This window comes from Mustela putorius, unplaced genomic scaffold (genome assembly GCF_011764305.1).
Source record: "Mustela putorius furo isolate JIRA1106 unplaced genomic scaffold, ASM1176430v1.1 tig00003845_pilon_pilon_pilon, whole genome shotgun sequence".
NCBI classification, from domain to species: domain Eukaryota; kingdom Metazoa; phylum Chordata; class Mammalia; order Carnivora; family Mustelidae; genus Mustela; species Mustela putorius.
This window is the reverse complement of record NW_025421998.1, coordinates 70,617,320-70,640,585: the sequence shown is the minus strand read 5'-3', so window position 1 is coordinate 70,640,585 and position 23,266 is coordinate 70,617,320.

Genomic DNA, 23,266 nt, shown 5'->3' with positions numbered 1-23,266 from the left:
AAGGATGAATACCCAACTTTTATGGCAACATGGATGGGACTGGAAGAGATTATGCTGAGTGAAGTAAGTCAAGCAGAGAAAGTCAATTATCATAAGGTTTCACTTATTTGTGGAGCATAACAAATAGCATGGAGGACAAGAGGAGATGGAGAGGAGAAGGGAATTGAGGGGAATTGAAAGGGGAGGTGAACCATGAGTGACTATGGACTCTGAAAAACAATCTGAGGGTTTTGAAGGGGCGGGGGTGGGAGGTTGGGGCATCCAGGTGGTGGGTATTGGAGAGGGCATGGATTGCCTGGAGCACTGGGTGTGGCGCAAAAATAATGAATACTGTTACACTGAAAAAATTAAAAATTTTTTAAAAAAAGAAAAAAGTAAAAAAACAATAAAGGAAAACGAAAGGCATCAATGTTATGCAATAAAAAAGAAAAAAATGCTATGCAAATACTAGGATTAAAAAAGTACATTCAACAAATCTCACAAAACAAACTGAGGGTTGCTGTGGGGAGGGGGTTTGGGAGAAGGGGGTGGGATTATGGACATTGAAGAGGGTATGTGCTTTGGTGAGTGCTGTGAAGTGTGTAAACCTGGTGATTCACAGACCTGTACCCCTGGGAATAAAAATATATGTTTATAAAAAATAAAAAATAAAAATAAATAAATAAATAAATAAATAAATAAATAAAAACCTGATACTTAGCCTGAATAAAGCTCAAACCAGTTATACATTTAAAAAAAAATAAAAAGTACATTCAACATAATAATTATAGCTATTTCTTAAAACAACCAAAACAAAATATGAAAAATACAATTGATGAAACTTTCCTGAATTGAAAAACATGAATATGAAAATACATGTGACTCCCTATATCTAAATAAAATCAAAAGTACTCTACACAGAGATATTCCTGGCAAATTCCTGAATTACAAATATAAACAAAAATCCTCTCATAATCCAGATATTTCCTTCAAGTGTAACTGTAAAAAAAAATTCTTAAAATGAACATAATGAAAAATACATAAATTAATAATGATAAACTGTACCTAATCACTATAGTACCGACTAGACATGCAGTGAGAGCAGCGGAAGAAAAGAGGATTTCAGATGGAACTTCAAAAAGTTTAATAAAATTCTTCATCTCACTCCCAGGAGACTTCACAGATTGCCATTTCATTCTTGACTCTGATAACCTTAAAGAAACCTCCTCCTGGGGTGCCTGGGTGGCTCAGTAGGTTAAAGCCTCTGACTTCAGCTCAGGTCATGATCTCAGGGTCCTGGGATCAAGCACCACATCAGGCTCTCTGGTCAGTGGGGAGCCTGCCCCCTCCCCCACACCTGCCTCTCTGCCTACTTGTGAGCTCTCTCGGTCAAATAAATAAATGAAATCTTTAAAAAAAAAGAAACCTCCTCCTAATCTATTCCCCGAAGCAGAAACTACACAGTTTGACTATAATCCACTAAAGCTTAAAACCTGTTTAGTAATGTTCAATGGAGAAAAATTAAAACTTTGTAACTGAAAATACTCTAATACCCTCCTGAATAACCATTAGTTCAAAGAAAAACTATGATCAGAGAGAATTCGAAAAATACTAAGAATGAGGCCATCATATGAAAACCTATGACTGATTTCCATACCCAATTTCAAACATAAATTTAAAGGTTTAAATGCCTTTTCAATGTTTCTTATAATATTAAAAATTGGAAGGGCACCTGGGTGGCTCAGTGGGTTAAAGCCTCTGCCTTTGGCTCAGGTCATGATCCCAGGGTCCTGGATCGAGCCCTGCCTGGGGCTCTCCACTCAGCAGGGAGCCTGCTTCCTCCTCTCTCTCTCTGACTGCCTCTCTGCCTACTTGTAATCTCTGCCTGTCAAATAAATAAATAAAATCTTTTAAAAAATAAATAAATAAAAAATAAAAATTGGAAACAATATAACAATAAGGTAATAGTTATTATTCAAATATTAAAAGTCATCTATTTTAATCTTTTTTAAAATGGGACAGAAAAACATAACATAACATTAAGCAAAACATCCAGCATAACATTGGGCAAAAAATGTATCCCAAGCTAGGTAATATTACCACCTATGGTTAAATGAAAGGTGATAAGCAATAATTACTTCCCTGAAAATTTGGGAAGACATAGAAATTAAAGGAATAGAATAATAATGGCATAAACACAAGTGATAAAAGCAAAATTTGAAGAACAAATATATTTTCTATACATCAAACTATCTTTTAAAAATAGTTCAGATCTTGGGGCGCCTGGGTGGCTCAGTGGATTAAAGCCTCTGCCTTCAGCTCAGGTTGTGATCCCAGAGTCCTGGGATTGAGCCCCACATCAGGCTCTCTGCTCAGCAGGGAGCCTGCTTCCCCCTCTTCTCTGCCTGCCTCTCTGCCTACTTGTGATCTCTGTCTGTCAAATAAATAAATAAAATCTTTAAAAAAAATAGTTCAGATCAGACCGATGCATAGTTTAAATGTCTTACCTCAATACAATTTTCAAAGTAAGCATATCAAATTTTTGGTACTCAATGTGTTGACATTATTTTCTTTCCAATATGCTAAAATTAATCTACTATGGTTGTGACTAATCTTAGGAAAAATCATACATCTAATTTCTATTTAGTTGTAACATGGACAATGGACAAATGATTTGATTTCCATGTACATTTTATATTTTAAAGATAAATATTAAGAACAAAACTGACAATGGGTAGGCCATATAAGGTGATATCTCATTGTAACTACCTCTTCAAAAACTTGTGTATGAGACAAAAGTGAAAGTTAATAGTGATATACGAGTAAAAAGAGAAATTGGATTTTCTAATGAAAGAGAATTGTGCAGTTCATATCACTTGTGGTAATTATTTCACTTTAACCTAGTAGAAAGTCTTTGGTAGCTGGTAAATTAGATATGAAAATTAGTGCTATTCAATAAAGAATCCAGTATTCATAATAACACTGGCTTTTAAAGTATATACCAAGCACTGAATACTAAGGCCAATGTCAGCTTTTATCCATTCAAAGCTGAAAGCTAAATCAGTTTTATTAGAGATCTATACCAGTAGCATACATTGTGCCCGATCAGGATTTTCAGTATTTATTTTCTCTTCAGTGGGTAACAGCATCATTACTGAAAAGTATATTAAGGTATAATAAGGCATACATAAAATAAAAGATGATTACAGAGTACTGTGAAAGTTCATAATTTACAACCCTTTTCAGGAGTATATGTAGATTTCAGTGACCACAGCAGATAAATGTTACTTCTCAACTATTTGCATGAAACTTTACAAAGACTCAGCCTATGAAGAAAGGCTTCAGAAATGAATTTTTTTTAAAGATTTTATTTATTTATCAGAGAGAGAGAGGGCGAGAGCAAGCACAGGCAGACAGAATGGCAGGCAGAGGCAAAGGGAGAAGCAGGCTCCCCGCCGAGCAAGGAGCCCGATGTGGGACTCGATCCCAGGACGCCGGGATCATGACCTGAGCCGAAGGCAGCTGCCCAACCAACTGAGCCACCCAGGCGTCCCAGAAATGAATTTTTTTAATTCACTGGCATTATCTCTCCTTTTCCAGCTTTTCTTTTCCAGCTATTAAATTTCCTTAAAAGAACTCACAAGAAAAGGACCACAACATATCTATAGTAGTATAAAATAATAAAGTATAAAATTCACTACTAATACTGATTTCTTCTCCCTTCTAGTATGATAGGCAGAATAACAGTCACACAAAGAGCATATCTAACTGTGAATATGTGAAGTTATACAGTAAAGGGGAATTGAAGTTGCAGATGGAATTAAGGTTGCTAATCAACTAACCTCACGATGGAGATACTATCCTGGATTGGGCCCAATGTAGTCACAAGGGTCCTTATAAGTGAAACAGAGAGGCAGGAAGGTCAGAGTTAGGCATTTGAAGATGATGTGTTGTTGACTTTAAAGACGGATTGGGAGCATGAGCCAAAGACTATAAGAAGCCTCCAGAAAGTGAAAAGGCCATGAAAAAATTTACTGCTAGAGCCCACAGAGGGAACTCTGTCCCACCATCATCTTGATTTTAGCCCAGTGAAACATATGTCAAACTTCAGACCTCCAGACCTGTGAGATAATACATTTGTGTTGTTTAAACCACAAAGTTTGTAGTAACTTGTTACAGCAGCAAGAGGAAGCAAAGAAAGGATCATACTGAAGGAGGGAACTAATAAAAATCCTAAAGACAGTAACTCCAGAAGGAAAGTTTCCTTTCCAAATGGAAACCATGAGAAAAGAATGAATGTTTCTTAGAGTTATGACTATTTTGGAAAATTAGCAAGTTTATAATTTTATGTGAGAAATCAAGTAGTATAAAAACATTTTAAAAGAAAAAGTATCTGTGCATTGTCAAAGGGCTTATCTAAGATTAAACTTCACATTCTGGGTCCCAGTTACAGATAAATGGATTTCAAGTAAAATTTTAAGGTACTTTAATTGTTACTCTGAATGTTTTAAAATTTTACTATTTTGTAAGTTTCTATATGAAAATGTTCTATTTCTACTTTACCATTACATTTTTGTCTTCTCCAATAGTGTCTCTTATGCCCTTACTCCCATACTTTTACTCCAAAACTCCACACCCACATCTTCTGAGACTTTACACCAATAAATTTTTCTCTCACACACTTTTGGACTTCCCTTTCATACTTCCTGCTCATGTTTCCCCAATCCTGTATGAAACTAAGAATCACGTTTGATGCCAGAGTGGAGGCAATCAACCAAAAAACAAACAAACAAACAAACAAAAACAAATTTTAGCAGATTTAAGGAGAAACAACTTCTTAAAACTGCATGATTAGAGATAATGCCAAGTGTTGGTGAAGTTGTTGAACAACTGCAGCTCTCCTCGCAGTGGAAATATTAATTGGTGGAAATAGTAATTGCTAAAATCACCTCAGCAAATTGTTTAGAAATATGTTTGTGAGCTATGAAGGTGAAAAAACACCTAGAATCATGAAAACACCTCTGTCATTTGCCCTTGGTATAGATGAGAGAACATGCTAACCACCACTAACCACAGAGTTCCCTCTGTAGGCTCAGCCTTCTAGAAACTATTCGTAAAACAAGGGGCATTGCTGCTTCCATGGCCCAGATGTAGCTACTGCTTCTAACACTATCTCACCAGTCCTAAACAATGCCCCATAAAAGACTAGATTACCTAAGCACAGGAAGGAGTTTTTAGAAATCAAGTAACCAAAAGGCAACTAAATGTCCCATATATCTCCTATGACATCTTAAATATAATTCATCATAACCAACTTTCTACCTCAGAAATTTCTTCCTCATAATCTTATGTATCATAATCATAGTATCAATACTTACAAGCCACATACCTATGGCTCCCATTGTGCTTCTGACTTGGCTATTGGGTGTAGAAACTTGGCACTTCAAGCAAGTTTCAATGTGTGTTCTTTTTCAGATCAAATATTGCTGTCTATAAAAGAAAAAAACAACAACAAAAAGTTCCCTGCCCCCTGCCCAACCAACCAGATGAGCATTCCCACAGATTTATGCAGGCCCTCTATAGAAGCAAAACACCAAAGGCTTTTCCTCCATAAAATGTCTTGGCCACTCATACAAATATCTAGGGGGCGTGAATTTCCTTTTAGTTACAAACAGAGATCACCTGCACTTCAGTTCTTGCTGGAGACATCAGTCATGGCTAACCTGCTATCTGACTATTTTCCAAAGCTAGGCTGAAATAGCTAATATTTAAGAAAGACATTCTGAAGGGTAGATAAATATTTATTCTTTGGATTCTTCAGACTTTATCCTTATATTAAACTACCTATCCAGAACTCTGACCTCCTAAAGAACTGCTTTTAATTAGACAAAACTGATTTTAAAATAATAATAATAATATGGGAAAGTTTTTTGTTATAATTATTAAATTATTCCATGCTTCTTTGTAAAATTTCTCATGATAAAATTTTCACAGAATGTCCAGGAATAAAGGTTGTTTCCTGTGATAAAATTTATGCTTGTTACCATAACACAATGAAAACTATGCAACCCATTTATTCTACTTACCTAGTTTTGCACTCAGCTTCATTGTTACTCATGGTTGTGCTGGTGTTTTTATCTCCTGCGTTACCTCTAGTTCTTAGTTATGAGTTTTAGCTTTTTTTTTTTTATCATTTAATCAAAAGTATTTACTGCAATAAAGCCAGCACTCTTCTAGGTATTATGAATACAACAGAGAAGAAATAATAGACTAACATCCCTGCCATGGCAGAATTTACATTCTTGTAGGGGGAAAGATTGGAAATAAATATGTAACATATATATGAAATGGAAAGATAAAGACAGAAAAGATGAATGAACATACAAGAACTGAACAAATTTTTTTTTAAGATTTATTTATTTATTTATTTGACAGATCACAAGTAGACAGAGAGGCAGGCAGAGAGAGAGAGAGAGAGAGAGAGAGAGAGAAGCAGGCTCCCTGCTGAGCAGAGAGCCCGATGCGGGACTCAATCCCAGGACCCCGAGATCATGACCTGAGCTGAAGGCAGCGGCTTAACCCACTGAGCCACCCAGGCACCCCAAGAACTGAACAAATTTTAAACATGGTGGTCAACTGAAAAGTAACAATGGAAAAAGGACAGTGTGTCAGGAAAGGAAAGATCAAGTGATGAAGAGGGGGAAAAAAAGTAAGGAGGGCCAGATCACATGAATTCCTTTCCTCTGAGATGGGAAACCAAGGAGGGTTTTATAAAATAATAATAATAATAATAATTTTTTAAAAAACAATATGGTAAGACTTGAGTTGTAAACAAACAGATCTGGCTACCCTGTTGAAAACAATCAGCAGCATATGAAGAGATCAGTTAGATGGCTACAGCAAATCAACTGTGGCTTAGAAAAAATTGAAGGATCTGACAGTTGGATAAAATAAAAAATAATTGATGGAAAATTTCAGGACATGTAAGACTTGGAGAGAAGAGAAAATATCAAAGAACCAGAATGGTATAAGATCTCTCTACAACACTGATGTCAGAAGAAAATGAAGATTTACTTCAAAATTCTCGGGGAATTTGTTTCAAATTAAACCCAACCCAAAAGCAGAATAAAATATATTTTTAATATGGTAGAACTACCTTGCAACTACCTCTTGGAGAATGTGCTTTAGCAAAAAGGGAAAGAAAACCTAGAAAGTAGAGGACATAGGATTCAGGAAATGTTGGGAGAGTGGGAAAGAAAACCTACAGCTTGACAGCAGTGCAGCATAACAGGCCCAGAAAGTGACAAGTCCAAATTCAAGCAGGAAGAAGAAAATCTCTGTCAGGTTCACAGGAAAATACAGATTTGACAAAGAGATGATATCATACATGATATAATGAAGTATATGGAAAATAAGAATACATGTGTAAATAATTAGGCAAATAAAAATAAGGCAATTACATAGTGCAACTTTACTATACTTTTTAACCCAACAAACAGTATTTTCATTGTCATAATGATGTCATTGATTTAACTCAAAGGAATGAAAGAACTACATTAAGAGGATACAGTAAGGGAGGTGTAAGTCCAAGGAGGTTAAATATGCAAGTCATAAAAAGTTGTCACTATATAGAAACTTAAAAGGGCACCAAATAACACAACAGTAAAAATAATATATAGAAAAACATGACAAACAGGAAGAAAGAGCTAAAAGCTGTTAAACCTGATAACTGAAACAGGATAGAATTAAAGGAATATACTATTTTTCATTGCAATCACTTTTGGTATTATTTTTTAGAAGATTTTATTTATTTATTTGACAGAGAGAGTAAGAGATCACAAGTAGGCAGAGAGGCAGGCAGAGAATGGGAAGGAGGCTTCCTGCGGAGCTGAGAGCCCAATGCAGGGCTAAATCCCAGGACCCTGAGATCATGACCTGAGCCAAAGGCAGAGGCTTAAGCCACTGAGCCACCAAGGCACCCCTGGTATTATTTTTTAAAGAAACATGTGAATCCATAATTTAATAAAATTTAATTTTTAAAATTAAAACAGAAATATCATATGATCCAGTTATTCTACTACTGATTATTTCTCCAAAGAAAATTAAAACACTAATTTGAAAAGATACATGCACCCCTAGGTTTATTGAAGCATTATTTACAGTAGCCAAGATATGAAAGCAACCCAAGTGTCCAATCATAGAAGTACAAATAAAGAAGATGTGGTATACACACACGCATGTGCACGCACACACACACACACACACACACACACACAGAAATATTAGTCATAATAAAGGATATGATCTTGCCATTTGTGATAAGAGACCTAGAGGGTATTATGATAAGTGAAATAAGTCAGAGAAAGACAAATGCCAAATGATTTCACTTACATGTGAAATCTAAAAAACAAAACAGATGAATAAACAAAAAGCAGAAACAGACTTGTGAATACCAGAGGGGAGGAGAGTGGGATGTGGGCAAATGGGTGAAGGGGAGTAGGAGATATAAGCCTCTAGTATTGGAATGAATAAATGACCCGGGATAAAAGTATAGCATAAGGAATACAGTCAATGGTATTTTAATTGTCGTATGGTGACAGATGATAGATCCACTTGTGGTGAGCATAGCATAACATATAGACTTGTCAAATAACTATGTTGTGCACTTGAAACTAATGTAACATTGTGAGTCAACTATACTTCAATAAAAAAATTAAGTGTGTGTACATACACATACAAACACACACAAAAGTGTACACTCCTAGGTATGCAACTTAACAGGGCTATTAACATAATTGTTGAATCTTGAGGGAGGGGAATACCATCATTCTCCCCATATATATAGTATAAACTGAACAAATGGGCTTAATTCAGATTGTCCCCTGGTAGCCACCTCTTCACATGAAAATAATAGCTTTCCTACACTAAAACCTGTATGTTATTTCTCATCTCCATATGAGTTTCTATTACCCACTATGAAATATTGAAAATGGGCGATTATTATAGAAATGCTACCTAACTTTCTCCTATCCAGCAGTGTTAAGAGATTTCAGAATGATTTTTGAAAAAGGACATTACACTTAGGTCAGCAAACTCAGTTACTTATTGAATGGAAATGCAAATAAAAAGCCTTGCATTAAATAAATAAATAAATAAATAAATAAATAAAATAAAGCCCTGCATTCTCCCTTTATTCTATGAAGGCATTCAACAAACCTCTGTAACACATCTTAATACCAAAAGCACACTTGGAAAATTTCTCCTTTCCTATAAAAAATTAATTCTTTCTAAACAGATCCTGTGGGTTTTCACATGGTGGTTTTATAAAGGTTAGAACAGCACAGGTAAGAGTAACAGGAAATCGAAAAAAAAAAAACAGCAACAATAAACTAATTCAAACAAAAGAAAATGTATTAGTTCACATAAATAAAAGTCTAAAGTCTGACAAGGGTCAGGGTAAACTAAATACAAATTACTCTACTCTGCTGTCTTGCAATGCTCTTATGTCCATCTACCTCCCTGTCCCAGCTTCATCCTCAGGGTGGTAGAAAGAATGTGGCATCGGTTCTAATTCTCCTATCTCCAAAGGGAGAAAAGGGGAACACTTCCACAGCTATACCAGGAACACCAAGAAAAAGCATCAGATACATCATTTTATTAATCATATATTTTTGATGCTTTGCCATCTGGCACAACTGCTGACCCTGGAGAGTGCTAGCCATTTCCTGAAGATAGCAAAAGACTGGCCTCCAAGTGTGCACTTTTATATACAAACCAACCAGTTCTGACCCTCACCTTCAATTACTTCTTTTATTGAGCTCTTACACTCAGGGCTTCTATTCTCCTGCCATAATCACCCCAAGGCCAGTATAGGACAACTAAGTAAGATAGCCCTCATGCCCCAGAGCCCACCAAAATTACTCAAACTAGTCAATCCTAAACCTGCTTACACTGCATTGCCTGTTCCTTCATATGGAAACCATAATAAAGGCTCTTGTTCACATTTTCTCCTCATTCCTTCCTCATCCCCCACATTTTCTCTTTCCCTCCTCAATCCCTCTCCATAACCAAACACATGTGGTCCCCCATGGCACTGTGTGCCCCTTCCTTTCAGTATCTGCAGGATAAACTATCTTTGCAACAATCTGTTGGCTTCACCATATGTGAATAACAATAAAATCTACGTTTTTAAAAAGTCATTATTTCTGCCTTAGCTGCTGAAATTAAGCCATATCCCTAGTCCTGAGCCAGTCACTGGTAAAGAGTATAGAATTACACATAGGCATGTGTTTTCCAAAACTGTATGAAGGAGCACTCTTGAGTATATTTTTGATGGCAATACAGGGATATTCAACATCTGCAGGATACCACAGAAACTATTAGCTCAAGGTAATTCATGATTTCAATACAACATCACAATACATTTCTTTCAATGATATTTGAGAAGCTGGGTTCTTAGCATTTGCTATTGTGAAAAAAAAAAAAAAGCAAACCAAAAAAAACCCCAAAAACCAAAACAAACAAACAAATAAGAACTGCACAAAAATCAGTAAGGCTGAAATAAAGAAGGTGGTGATATGTAAACTGATTCCAGGTTGGAGAAGTTACATTTGGAGCTGTTAGATATTTCTTTCTGCGGAAAGACATTATGATTAAATTAGTTAGATACCAAGAACCCTGGGAATCTCTGGCTGAGGCAAATAAGACCCAAGTCTATTTGGGAGTGAAGTCAACTTCCCCTCAGAAGCATAGGCTTCATGGAGCACATCCAAAGAGAATTTAGTCTTTTCAAGAAAGAGGAAGAAATAAATGTTTCCAACAATGTTCTCCCTATGGAATTACTATTCTTTCTCTTTAAATTATCAGGTCCTTTTTATTTAAAAACAAAAACAAAAACCTTATCCTTATCTTTTAGGTTGTCTTAAAAATCCTTATTTTTTAAGTTGTCTTAAAAAAAATTTGAAAACTTTTCTACAGGTCAAAAATATATTGGTTACATTTTTGTTGTATGTCAATTATATGCAGATACTTTACATTACCTCTAATGTCAACAATAATCCTAAGAAGTATATATTACCACCATTTTACAGATAAGTAGAAAGAGCCCAGTAAGATTAAAGTCATTTAGCCAGTAAATGTTGGGCAAGTCTGTTCCAAATATGATTTGATGTCTTCACATCTTAATTATTACATTTCTGAGGTACTAGTTTAGTATCTTGCTTCAGATTTTACCTATTCCTCTGTGAAATGCTCTCCTCCTTTATTCCTATGTGACTCCCAAACTCTTCTGAATGATTCTCCCTGTAAAGCCTGTTTTATATTTTCACCTTTAATACTCTAAATACCTCCTTCACCTATTTTTATGGTCCTCTTTCTACTCCAACCCCAAATTAAGATTTTCCATAAAATTAAAAAGTCTTTTTTTCTTGGCAATTTCTATGTCATTTCTGTTTATTTAATTCTCAAATCTCTAACTTCTGTCTCTATCTTCCATACCTCTAACTGAATATTTGCATTTGGATGTCTCCATTTTACTTAGAGCCAACATGTCTAAACCGATCCCATCACCCTCCTTCCAAAGCCAGCACTTGTCCCCAGTCTTCCTTTTGATTGATGGCCATGGGCACCCCAGACAGCTAGTTTTGAAACCTCAAAACTATAGTTGATACCCACTTGTTTTTGCCCTCCACAAGTTCATCCTCACTATGAATCCATCAAGTCTCTCCTTAGAATCAACTTCTTTTCCTTTATTCTTCTTTTTAGTTTTTAATTTATCTTAACAATTTTATTGTTTATTTGTTTGTTTATTTTAAGATTTTATTCATTTATTTGACAGAGAGAAACAAAGTGAGAGACAGAACATAAGCAGGGCAAATGGGAAAGGGAGAAGCAGGCCTCCAGATGAGCAGGGAGCCCGATGTGGGGCTCTATCCCAGGACTCCAGGATCATGACCTGAGCTGAAGGGAGACATTTAATGACTGAACCACCCAGGTGCCCCAACAATTTTATTATTAATATCATTATGAATTATAATTGATTAAATGTCTCCTCTTTTTTCTCACTTATAAAAAGAAAAAACTTTACTGCTTGCTACCTATTTCCATGGTTCATGACAATATAGTATAATGGAGCCATGACTTTCAAAATAGGTAATAACCTTACACTGTCATGAACTATATGAAGCACAGTTTAATTTCCTTAGAAAGTAAACCTTATAGAGATATAGGGGCATATAGATTTCACATAGATATAGAGATCCAGAGGTATATAGACCTAGAGAGAGAGATGGTACTCAATTATATCCATAGAAAGAATGACAGAATTAATTTAAAATAGTTCTCTTTTTTCTTTCAAAGACCTTCAATTCTTTGAATTATTACATTCTATTACTGTTCTCTGCTTCCCTCCCAATATTATTCTAATAAATATCATTACAATATTTGAAGCGTGATTTTAAATCATATATGGAAAAAGTTCAGCAAGTCTACCTATGTCTAATTGATAATGTTATCTTTTGTAAAACTAGTTTTCTCCATATTTCCATTTTTGAACAGTTAGCATTTTAACACTGTCCCAGTGATTAAATATCTATTGGATTACTGCCTTACAAAAAAATAAACCTACTTTTCTTACCTCACACTTATTACTCATTAGGAGAATGCATGCTACATATGATACTAGAAATTACAGTAGATCAGTGGCTTTTTTAAAACCTCCCACAACGCAGGGTGGGATTTTTAAACCACCTGGGTGGCTCAGTCAGTTAAGTGTCTACTTTCACCTCTGGTCATGATCCCAGGGTCCTAGCATGGAGCCTCACATCCAGCCTCGCATCCAGCCTCGCGTCCAGCCTCACATCCAAGCTCACATCCAGGCTCACATGATGTTCCCAGGTCAGCAGGGAGTCTGCTTCTCCATCTCCCTCTTCCTCTGCCTCTCCCCTCTGTGTGTGTTTCTCTCTTTTTCTCTCCCTCAAATAAATAAATAAAATCTTCTGAATAATAAATAAATAAACAAATAAACAAACAAACTTAATTGATTAAATAGACACTTAGCTCCTCTGGGTACTCAGTAGGCATGTCATAAGTATACCATGCTTGAACAGACTACTGGCACAATATGTGAAATGAGGTTATGACATGGAGCTTTTATAAAGGCCACAAAACAGCATAAAGCCAAAATTATACAATCCGCCTTTGTCTGTTTTTATTTATTCACTAATTAGTCAATAATTTGCTGAGTGCCTTGTGTATGCAAGGTCTTAGGTGTTAGGTGGTAAAAAATCCAAAGACTACTACCATTAAAGAAGAAAAAATGTAGCTGTAGGAACAAATGCATGAAAATAAAATTATAAGACAATGTAGTTTCTTACTAAAGTCTAGAAACTTCATTTTATGTGGTCATCTTTCTATTCAAAATTCACCTCATTTATGTATATATTATGCAGACTGTTGGCTTTCAAACAGGGTCCTAAAAGTCAGTAATACTCTAGGGAACTACAGAAAGGATGAGTACATGGGAATGTTTCCACACTTATCACTTCATCCCAATGCAGGCAAAGAAGTCCTAATTTTATCATTTTTCCATAATAGGATTCAATAGCTTATTGACAGAAAAGGTTATCTAGAGAAAACAAAGCTTGAAAATCACTAATAATAATCATCTCATTAAAGCAGGGTTCTCAAGTTAAATATCATATAATCATACACATTTAATCTTCAAATTTTAGCAAGAATATAGTGAGATGGTCTCTGCAGAGAAACAAGTAACATTTGCTCTAAGCCCTGCGAAAGAACTCAGAGAGTACCATTCCAGATGGAAGGAATAATCAATGCAGAAACTCTGAGTCAATAAAAGGTAGGAAACAGGGGCGCCTGGGTGGCTCAGTGGATTAAGCCGCTGCCTTCGGCTCAGGTCATGATCTCAGGGTTCTGGGATCGAGTCCCGCATCGGGCTCTCTGCTCAGCAGAGAGCCTGCTTTCCCCTTTCTCTCTGCCTGCCTCTCTGCCTACTTGTGATCTCTCTCTGTCAAATAAATAAATAAAATCTTTAAAAAAAAAAAGAAAAAAGGTAGGAAACAGTTTCAAGGAAGAAAAAAATCACCATATTGTGGGACAATATGATGATAGAGAATGAGGTAGGTTTGACATCAGGCAGGATCTTGTAAGCTACTGTAAAGAGTTTGGCTTTTTTTCTACAACCGATGAGAAGTCACTGAAGACATGAACAGGGAAGGCTTTTCAAAAATTAATGTGGCTTCTAAATGATAATGGATTAGAAAGGAACAGAAGGAGAAAAAAGAAACAAGCTTGAAGTACTGATACAGTTAATGGGGGAGACCAGGGCATCTTGGATTAGGGTGACGGTAATGCAGAGATACGGATATATTTTGAAGGTAGAATCTTCACAAATTTCCTGGTAGACTGGATATGGTAGGTGTAAGGAAGAAATCAAAGACGTTTCATCTAATTTTGTGAGTAATGGGTAGTGTGTCATTTACTGAGATGGTGAAGACTAGAAGAGAGACAAGTATGGGGGATAAGGAACCAAGAGTTCTGTTTTGGACATACCAAGTATGAGATGCCTATTTGACAACCAGTAGATCAAATAGGTAACTGAAAATACAATAATAACAGCTAAGAATTATTGAGCACATTTTCTACATATGAGATACTATTCTAAGTGCTTTGCCTGTATCATTTACAAACTCAAAACTTATGAAGTACTATTATATTTATAATAATGTAAGGATCTATTTCATAAGTAAGAAAATTCTGATGCAGAGAAAGTTAAGTAACTGCATTAAACAACTGGTAAATTTTGGAGCCGAAAATCAAAAGTCCAAATGGTTAGGCTCCAGGGCCCATCATCTTAACTTATACCCTCTATGGCATACAAGATCAAAAGGCCCAGGAGAGTAGGCCTAATTGTAAATAGATATTTATGAATTCCTTATGAATATATAAACTTTCTTATTCATTCAACATGTATTTATTGAACACCTGCTATGTACCAAGCTCTATTCTAATGAATAAAGCAGATGTTCAGATCAGATATTCAGATCAGGAGGCTCCTAATACATCAAATGGTGATATGTGTTAAAAAGAAAACTAAAACTGTGTAAAGAACATAGGTGTGCCTCGAGTTGGAGTGGATGTTATTTTATATAGCATAACCAGGGCTGTGCTCTCTGAAAAGGTGACACTGGGACAGAGACACAAAGTAAGTATAGGTGTGAGCTATGCACATATCTGATAGGTTGAAGTGTCACAGACAGAGAGAAAAGTAAGAACAAAGGCTCTAGGGTAGAATTTAATGAAGAACACAGAGATTTAGACTGAATCCTGTGAGTGAGCTTGTTCTCGTAATCCAAAATGACCTAAAGTACATTGAACCAAAACTTGAGAAAAAGCTGCTTCCTCAACATTGCTTGGCCCTGTGTCCCTCCAAACAGAGAAAAATGACAATCCAGAGTCCACACATCCCAGATATAGATGTAAAGAAGCAAGGGAGAGATAGGAAGCATTCTCCACTGTGCTTCTCCACGGCTAATGGGGGCAGCTGTCAGAAAGAGGAACAGGGAGTGCAGTTTCAAAAAAAAAGAGTTACTTCCAGGCCTGTGGGAGAAGAAAAGCATCTGAAAAATAAATGGCCACAGATAATTTGAACAAACTCATGCTTAATTATTTCTGGAAGGAAAAAAACAAGAGAATCCATGCCCATCTGTGTTCTGTTTTTAATCCTTTTGAAAGTTCTACTTTCTAGTACTATGATCTGATGAGGGCCCTTAAACTTCTCCTTAGGGGAGAAGTTTAAGGAGCATTCCTCCTTAGGGGGGAAATGTGTACACAGTCTAGGAGCTGGGAGTTTGGGGACATGTGGAAGGTACAAGAATAGAAAACAGCCATAGGCTCGCCCTAGAGGTGTGTTTGCCCCAGTTTGCCTAACCAGTTTTCTGCTTTGTTCTATCTACCTTAAAAATATTCCTTGGACTAGAAATATGCCACACTATTTCCACCCTTTTCCCTTTCCACCTGATGAGGATTAAACTTTCCCCTACAATCCAGCTTTAAAACCATGCCTTCCTCACTTCAAGATTTGCTGGCAAACTTCTTGGATGCCAAATGCCTACCTGCCTGGACATGTGAGATTATTGATCTTGCATTCCCTCCCTGCTTGTTCTCACTGATCACTGTTAGACTCTCCAGAAACAGCCATTTGTCTGCCTATTGCCAGAGATTTCAGATATCATTTTTGCCTCATAGGCTGGACTTCCTCCCAGCACCTGCAACTCTTTGTACCCTAAACACGTGCTCTGCTCTAATTATTGGATCTAATTTCAGATTTCGGTCCTTCCTATACAGCACCATCCTATTGTAGTGGATGAGCATGTAGCCGTATCCTAATCTGCATCTATGTCTATTCTGGGAACTGATTTGAATATGTTATTTACCATTAATGAAAACAGTAAATCAACTATTGCTTTAAACCGTGAAACCCTGGAAAGCAATGTTTTGTCTTAATTGCCTTTACTCTCTAGGACCTAGCCCACCATCTGGCATATAGTAGATGCTCAGTAAACATATCTGAATGAACAGAATGACATGTTCAGGCATTTATAAACTAAGCTAAGTGCCATGGGAATAATAGCACAGTCCTGACTACCTGACTTTGGTTTGAAGTGGTTAATGTTAGACCAGCAATTTTTCCAAATTGTCATCAATCAAGCTAACTTAACAAAGGCTTTGCTACTGCCCTTTCTAAAGGAAAAGCCAAGAGAGGTCAGCCTATAATTTAGAGGTTCAAAAACTGTCACTAATATCCTTTGAGGATATGTCATGAATCATGAGGGAGAAGAAACTAAAAGTAGATCCGGGAATAACAAAATCACTTTTCTTTCTAAGGAAAATGGAAGTTTTCTCTAGTGTGGTAGTATCTTCAAGATGTTTCACAGGCACCTGAGTGACCCTTTCTCTATGCCAGTGGTTTTCTCAGAAGAATAAAATAGGTCACTAAAAGAATTCTGTCCACTTAGTAATAAGTTACTTTGAATTCCATATGGATGTTTGCATTTAAAAGGTAATGGGTTTTCTTAAGGTTTTATTTATTTATTTATTAGAGGGAGAGAACACAGGAGCAGGGGGAGGGGAAGAAAAAGGAGGAGTAGCAGACTCCCCACTGAGCAGGGAGCCCCATGCTCAGGATGCTTATAGCTCTATCTCCATTCCAGGATCCCTGGATCCTGAACTAAAGGCGCATGCTTAACCAACTGAGTCACCCACGTGCCCCTAAAATGTAACGGTTTTAAATGGTATTACAAGGATTAACTTGAGTACCTGGTAGTAAAGTAGTCAGATATGTTTAAAATGACTTACAAATTTATATTACAAGTCATGGGGGTGGGGGTGGATCTTACTTAAAACTAGCAAAAAAAATTGTAAAAATGCATCTACCTAAGAATTATCATAGGCTTATTATACTCATACAGAAAATATGATGTCAACTACCAATGTTTAAAAGTCATTAAAAGAATGAGTTGCTATGGTTTCTGATAGAAGATCACGGGTTTATCTGGTTCTCTTTTACTCCACTTATTTGTCAATCATTACTGAAGGCCAGCTGGGTAACAGGCATTCTGTTAAGCACTAGTAATATAGAGAGGAGAAGGACAATCCCCCTAACCCCAAGAGTTTTCATTCTAGTTAAGTAAAAAACTTCATGAGACAGTTGTGGTCATTATCTCATTTAACTAAATTAACCAAGCTGACCAGCTAGTTTGGTGTTAGATAGATACAATCAATTCACTTATTTAAAACTCTTGTACAATATACAGAGATAATCTTTATACCTTATTTCTCTCCCTTTTTAGTCCTGCTGCTTAATAGTTTGTCATTTTACTACTGAGTAACATGCTTACGGGAGAATGGGTGGGAAAAAATAAAAGATGTTAAATAAATAATTCTTCAATTGACAGATTAGGAAAAAGAGACATAATTAACTCTTAAATATATATGTATAAAATGCTTTTTTATATCCAGAAGAAAAATAGGCCAAAATACATATGAATAAAAGTCATAAACCAAAAATCAACAGATTTTCAGCCTCATTAATAGCAAAGGGATGTTAGTTTAAATATTAAGGTGCCATGCTCCACCTGTTACACTGACATTTTTCAAGATTGATAATCAGATGGTGAGAATATGGCAAAAACAGGTGACTCTCATTTATATTGTTCTGGACCAAACAATTAAGATAATATTTCAGGAAGGGATTTTGGCAATACTTAAATTTTAAATGCAAGTATCTTTCACTCTAATTGAACTTCTAGAAATCTACACTATAGAAATATTTACACCAGCTCTCAGAGTAGGAGGATGCCCCTTTAAGCTTTGTTTCTAATAGCAAAACTGAAAACAACCTGAATTATGATAAAAAGGGGATGACAAAATAAATCTTTGCACATATTATATAGTACTATGTAGTCACTTAAAAGAATGAGGCTCACATAGCTTTGAGTAAATGGAAAACTAGTTGCAAATGATGTATAGTATGATTCCATTTTTGTAATAAAAAGAAACTTGTCGGGAGCCAGTACAGGAGGCCTACTATAAGAGCTGTAAGGGACTGAATATGATTGGCTGTTCATTTAGGCCCACTCACGCGGGAGGTGCATGAGCACTGCGGTGATTGGCTAGGCAGGCTAAGCTACCGGTGTATATATGCTTGAATATACTTGTAGAGGGGCGGGCCCGCCGGGAGCCAGGCCGGGCCGAGCCGTGCTGGCCGGAGGGGGCCGCAGCCCGGACCAAGGCGGCGGGCGCCGAGGGGCGGCGCGCGGCCCTGGAGGCGGCGGCGATGCCCGAGCGGGGCGGCGGGAGCTGCGTGCTGTGCTGCGCCAGAGGGGGAAGAAGATAAAAAGAAGCCATTAAAGAAGTTTGCCTCCACGCGTTTCTCCATGTCGTTCTTGCTGGCGAGAGCGACAAGTGGTGCCGAAACCCGGGAACTCGTGCAGAAGAGACGCGTGGAGTTAGGCAACAATCAGGTAAAGAGTGCACCTATTTCTGTCTAGTGACAGGGAAAGTTCCTCAAGTCGAGGACAAGCGTAGAAAGCTTTCCGGGATGGGAAACGAGATGGCTGCAAGTTCCTAGGATAAGGACGAGAGTAAAGCTTTCCGGTATGGGAAACGAGATGGCCACATATAAAATGCTGGGGCCGCTTTCTGATATCCTTAAAGCAATTGGTACTCCTTTAAAAAATAAAACAGCTCGTTTGTTTTTGAGAGAAGTGGGACAAACGGCTCCCTGGTTTTTGGAAAGGAGCAGAGGAGGGAAATCGCCCAAAAGCCAAAAGGTGAGCAAGATGCAAAAGGAGCTTGCAAAAAAGGAGGAAAAGCTAAAGAAGGCTATGGCGCAGCTCAAAATGCAGGGGGAAGTTATGGCGCAGCTGAAATTAAAAGTGAAAGAAGGAGCTATGGCGCAGTTACAAACAGAGACGGAAGTGGTAGATAAATTAAATCCTGTGCCCACACGCCCAGCCCCAACAGCGCCACCTTACGAGGGGCCTCCTCCGTATAAACCTTGCTGCACCAAGGCCTGCTATTGTGCGAGCTGCACCACACAAGTGGCTGCCATAGTAGCCTCTCAAGAGTTTGGGTGGGAACAGGATTCTCATTCAGTCCTAAAATCCCCACTTACTCTAACTCCACCTTTTTTGGCTATAATTATACCTACCAAGACCCGGCGCAAGGCGCGTCAGCTCACTTTCTAGATAGGTGGCTGCTCTGCAACGCTGCACAGGCATGTACAGGCTTGGAAAGCCTTCACTTTATTAATGGGTCTACATGGCATAACTGTACGTACAACTATCACGTAGGCTCTCGATTTGAAACAAATGTTACTTGCAATTGCACCTCAGCTAAGCACATAAGTTACTCACCAACGCCCATCTGTGTTAGAGCTCCCTTTCTCTTCATAGTTTTTAATGCTTCTACTATTAACAAGTCATCTAGTCTCTCTTGTGAGTCCCAGAATTGTCTGCTATCAGAATGTTGGAACGCCACGGTGGGAGACTCGGCAGTAATAGCCAAGATACCGACGTATATCCCGATGCCAGTACAGGTGAACCCCGACAACCTGCCGGTGCTGCTTTGACATACAGAAGACTTTGGAATAACAGCAGCCATTATTGCAGCTATTGCAGCATCTGCCGCCGCTGCTACTGCTGCTGCAGTAGTGTTGGCAACCTCGGTACAGACAGCAGCTGTGCTCAACAATGTCACAGGAATGGTCGCTGAAGCATTGGCTACGCAAGAACAAATTAACGGACATTTGCATGCTGGGATCCTTATTGTAAATCAAAGGGTTGATCTTGTACAGGAACAACTTGATATCCTAGAGTCAATTGTGTCGATAGGATGCATACATAATATGGCCGGACTTTGTATCACCCCTATAGCTCATAACAACTTATCCTTAGCAGCTAACCTCTTTAGACAGTTAGGAAATATGCTTAATGGTACCTGGAACTGTCAATTTCAAAATTTAACTAGGCAATTATGAGCTCAAATTATATCCATATATTCTACCAAAGTAACTATTGCACCTGTTAGTGAGTGGAAAAAAATGTTACAGCAATCTGTTTCGTTCCTCAAATAGTGGGCCGGACTTGGTGCCATGACTGTTCTCTTAATCACAGCTAACATACTAATGTTACGTTGGGTGTGTGGCCGTGTCCGTCGCAATCAACAACAATAACACCTCATGGTTCAAGCCATGATGGCTCTTGAAGCTGGTACACCATAGCAACCTAAGACAGGGGCTCTTCGACCAGGGAGAGTACCCGATGACGGGTATAAATAAATAAAAAAGGGGGAGATGTCGGGAGCCAGTACAGGAGGCCTACTATAAGAGCTGTAAGGGACTGAATATGATTGGCTGTTCATTTAAGTCCACTCACGCGGGAGGTGCATGAGCACTGCGGTGATTGGCTAGGCGGGCTAAGCTGCCGGTGTATATATGCTTGAATGTACTTGTAGAGGGGCGGGCCCGCCGGGAGCCAGGCCAGGCCGAGCTGTGCTGGCCGGAGGGGGCCGCAGCCTGGACCATGGCGGTGGGCGCCAAGGGGCGGCGCGCGGCCCTGGAGGCGGCGGCGGCGCCCGAGCGGGGCGGCGGGAGCTGCGTGCTGTGCTGCGCCAGAGGGGGAAGAAGATAAAAAGAAGCCATTAAAGAAGTTTGCCTCCACGCGTGTCTCCATGTCGTTCTTGCTGGCGAGAGCGACAGAAACTAACAAGCTTGTGGTGGTTTATGCTTAGAAGTCTAGAAAGGTATTTATGAACCGTTAAGGTAGTCTCCATTTGAAGAATGAAACTGTGGCATGAGAGGGGAGGAACAGGGTGTATCTGCATTATTTCATTTTCACAAGTGACTATTAATTTAAATTTTTCTAAATGCTCTAACCATTCTTTTCTTCTCCTCTACTAGCAGAGGAGGAAAAAAAAAATTTTAAGTTGATTAGAAGCTGAAACCACACTAAAATGTACTGGCCACAATCCTCAGATTCTATTTCTCTGTGCTAATGCATACATGTAAAGTCTCTGGCCTAAAATGCTAGGCTTTGAGAATCAAAGTAGAGAGAGATTTTACCTGTGAATGGTTTGCTGTTGTTGCTTTTGCACTTTGGGGACGTTGTATGGCCTTTCTCAACCTGATCAATACAAGTTGACTAATAACACTGTCACAAAACACCTTGGAGGGAAGAGGGATAGGGCTACAACATGGCAAACAGGCAGGTAGGAAAATGGAGAGAAAAGAACATTCAAAAACATCCTGAAATAGTGGTATCCTGTATAAGTAAAGCATTAATTTATTTGCAAATGTTAGGTTGTATTTAACTATGAAAATTAAGAAATGAACAACCCATGGATTAAAAATTATGTGAGTAGAATACATTTCCATATAGGAACAAATGCACAAATAATAATAGAATTATCTTTAAATCCCCACTATTTTTCCTTCCTTCCTTATCTTAAGCTTTCCTACAGAAATTCCTACAGAATTGAGCTATACACTTCCACATAGACAAATCTCTATTGTATAGAAATATTCAGGAAACACAACTATCCTTTGAACCTTAACTTTTACTTTAACCCTAATAAGAATTCCTTTTCTTTCTTACATTGTAGTTATCTTTTTTCAGTCCTAACCAATTTGTGGTATGGTGTTCATTTCATGACCTACATCTATCTTGGCATTTTTACTGAGAAACAAGTGATTACGTGAGAAAACTCTAGAAATCAAAAATATTGGAGTTCAAATCTTCACAGGGTATCTTCTAGCTGTGTATTTAAAACAATGAGTGCATCGAAGCCTCAGTTTTCTTGATTATTACATAGTTAATAGTAGTGCCTACTTTAACTAGTTGCTGTGTAGATTCCCTGAGAAAAGAGCCTTGCCTTGTAAACTGTAAATGTTTACTAAGGTGTTAGTATAACTACTCCCCTCAACTACATGATGTAATTAATTGTTCATTAGCTAACATGGGTATGTTATATTGGTTAGTCTTCATCTTAAATAAAAAATGAAAAACATCACAATAAATAAGAGCTGTTTAAGAAAAATAGAGAAAAAAACTTTAGCTAATTGTTTGAATGTTTTAAAATACAAATATATAGGGGCACCTGGGTGTCTCAGTGGGTTAAAATACAAATATATACACACACACACACACACACACACACGCCTGGAAATACTTGATTCTAAAAGTTTAAATGTTGGCAAGAGATACATAGACAAATTCTTATCTCTGAAGAGGCAGTAATATACCTCCTCTTTCATTCTGACTGATTTACTATGATCCAGGCTTGTGAGACAGCCACTCCTCCCCAGCAGGCCCCCAAATCTGTTCTCAGTGGATCTAGACTAGAAAGAAAGAAGACAGGCAAACGTGAACAAAATTAGATGTCAGGGTTAATTTCCATTTCCTAAGCCTGGAAATAGTCAGCTAACTTATTCACATTCTCCACAGGCAGCTATGTCCTCAAGAGCAGGAGAGAAATTGGAGTTTCCCTCTAGCAGTTAGCTCCACTGTACTCCTCCAAGATCTTGCTGTTCCACTGTTCTTGAGGTATGGAGTAAAATGTTGTACCCTATGAGAGGAGCCATTGCCAAAAGCTTAATCACCCAATTTTTTGTTGTTGTTTTTTAAGATTTTATTTCCTTGACAGAGACACAGCGAGAGAAGGAACACAAGCAGGCAGAGTGGGAGAGGGAGAAGCAGGCTCCCCGCTG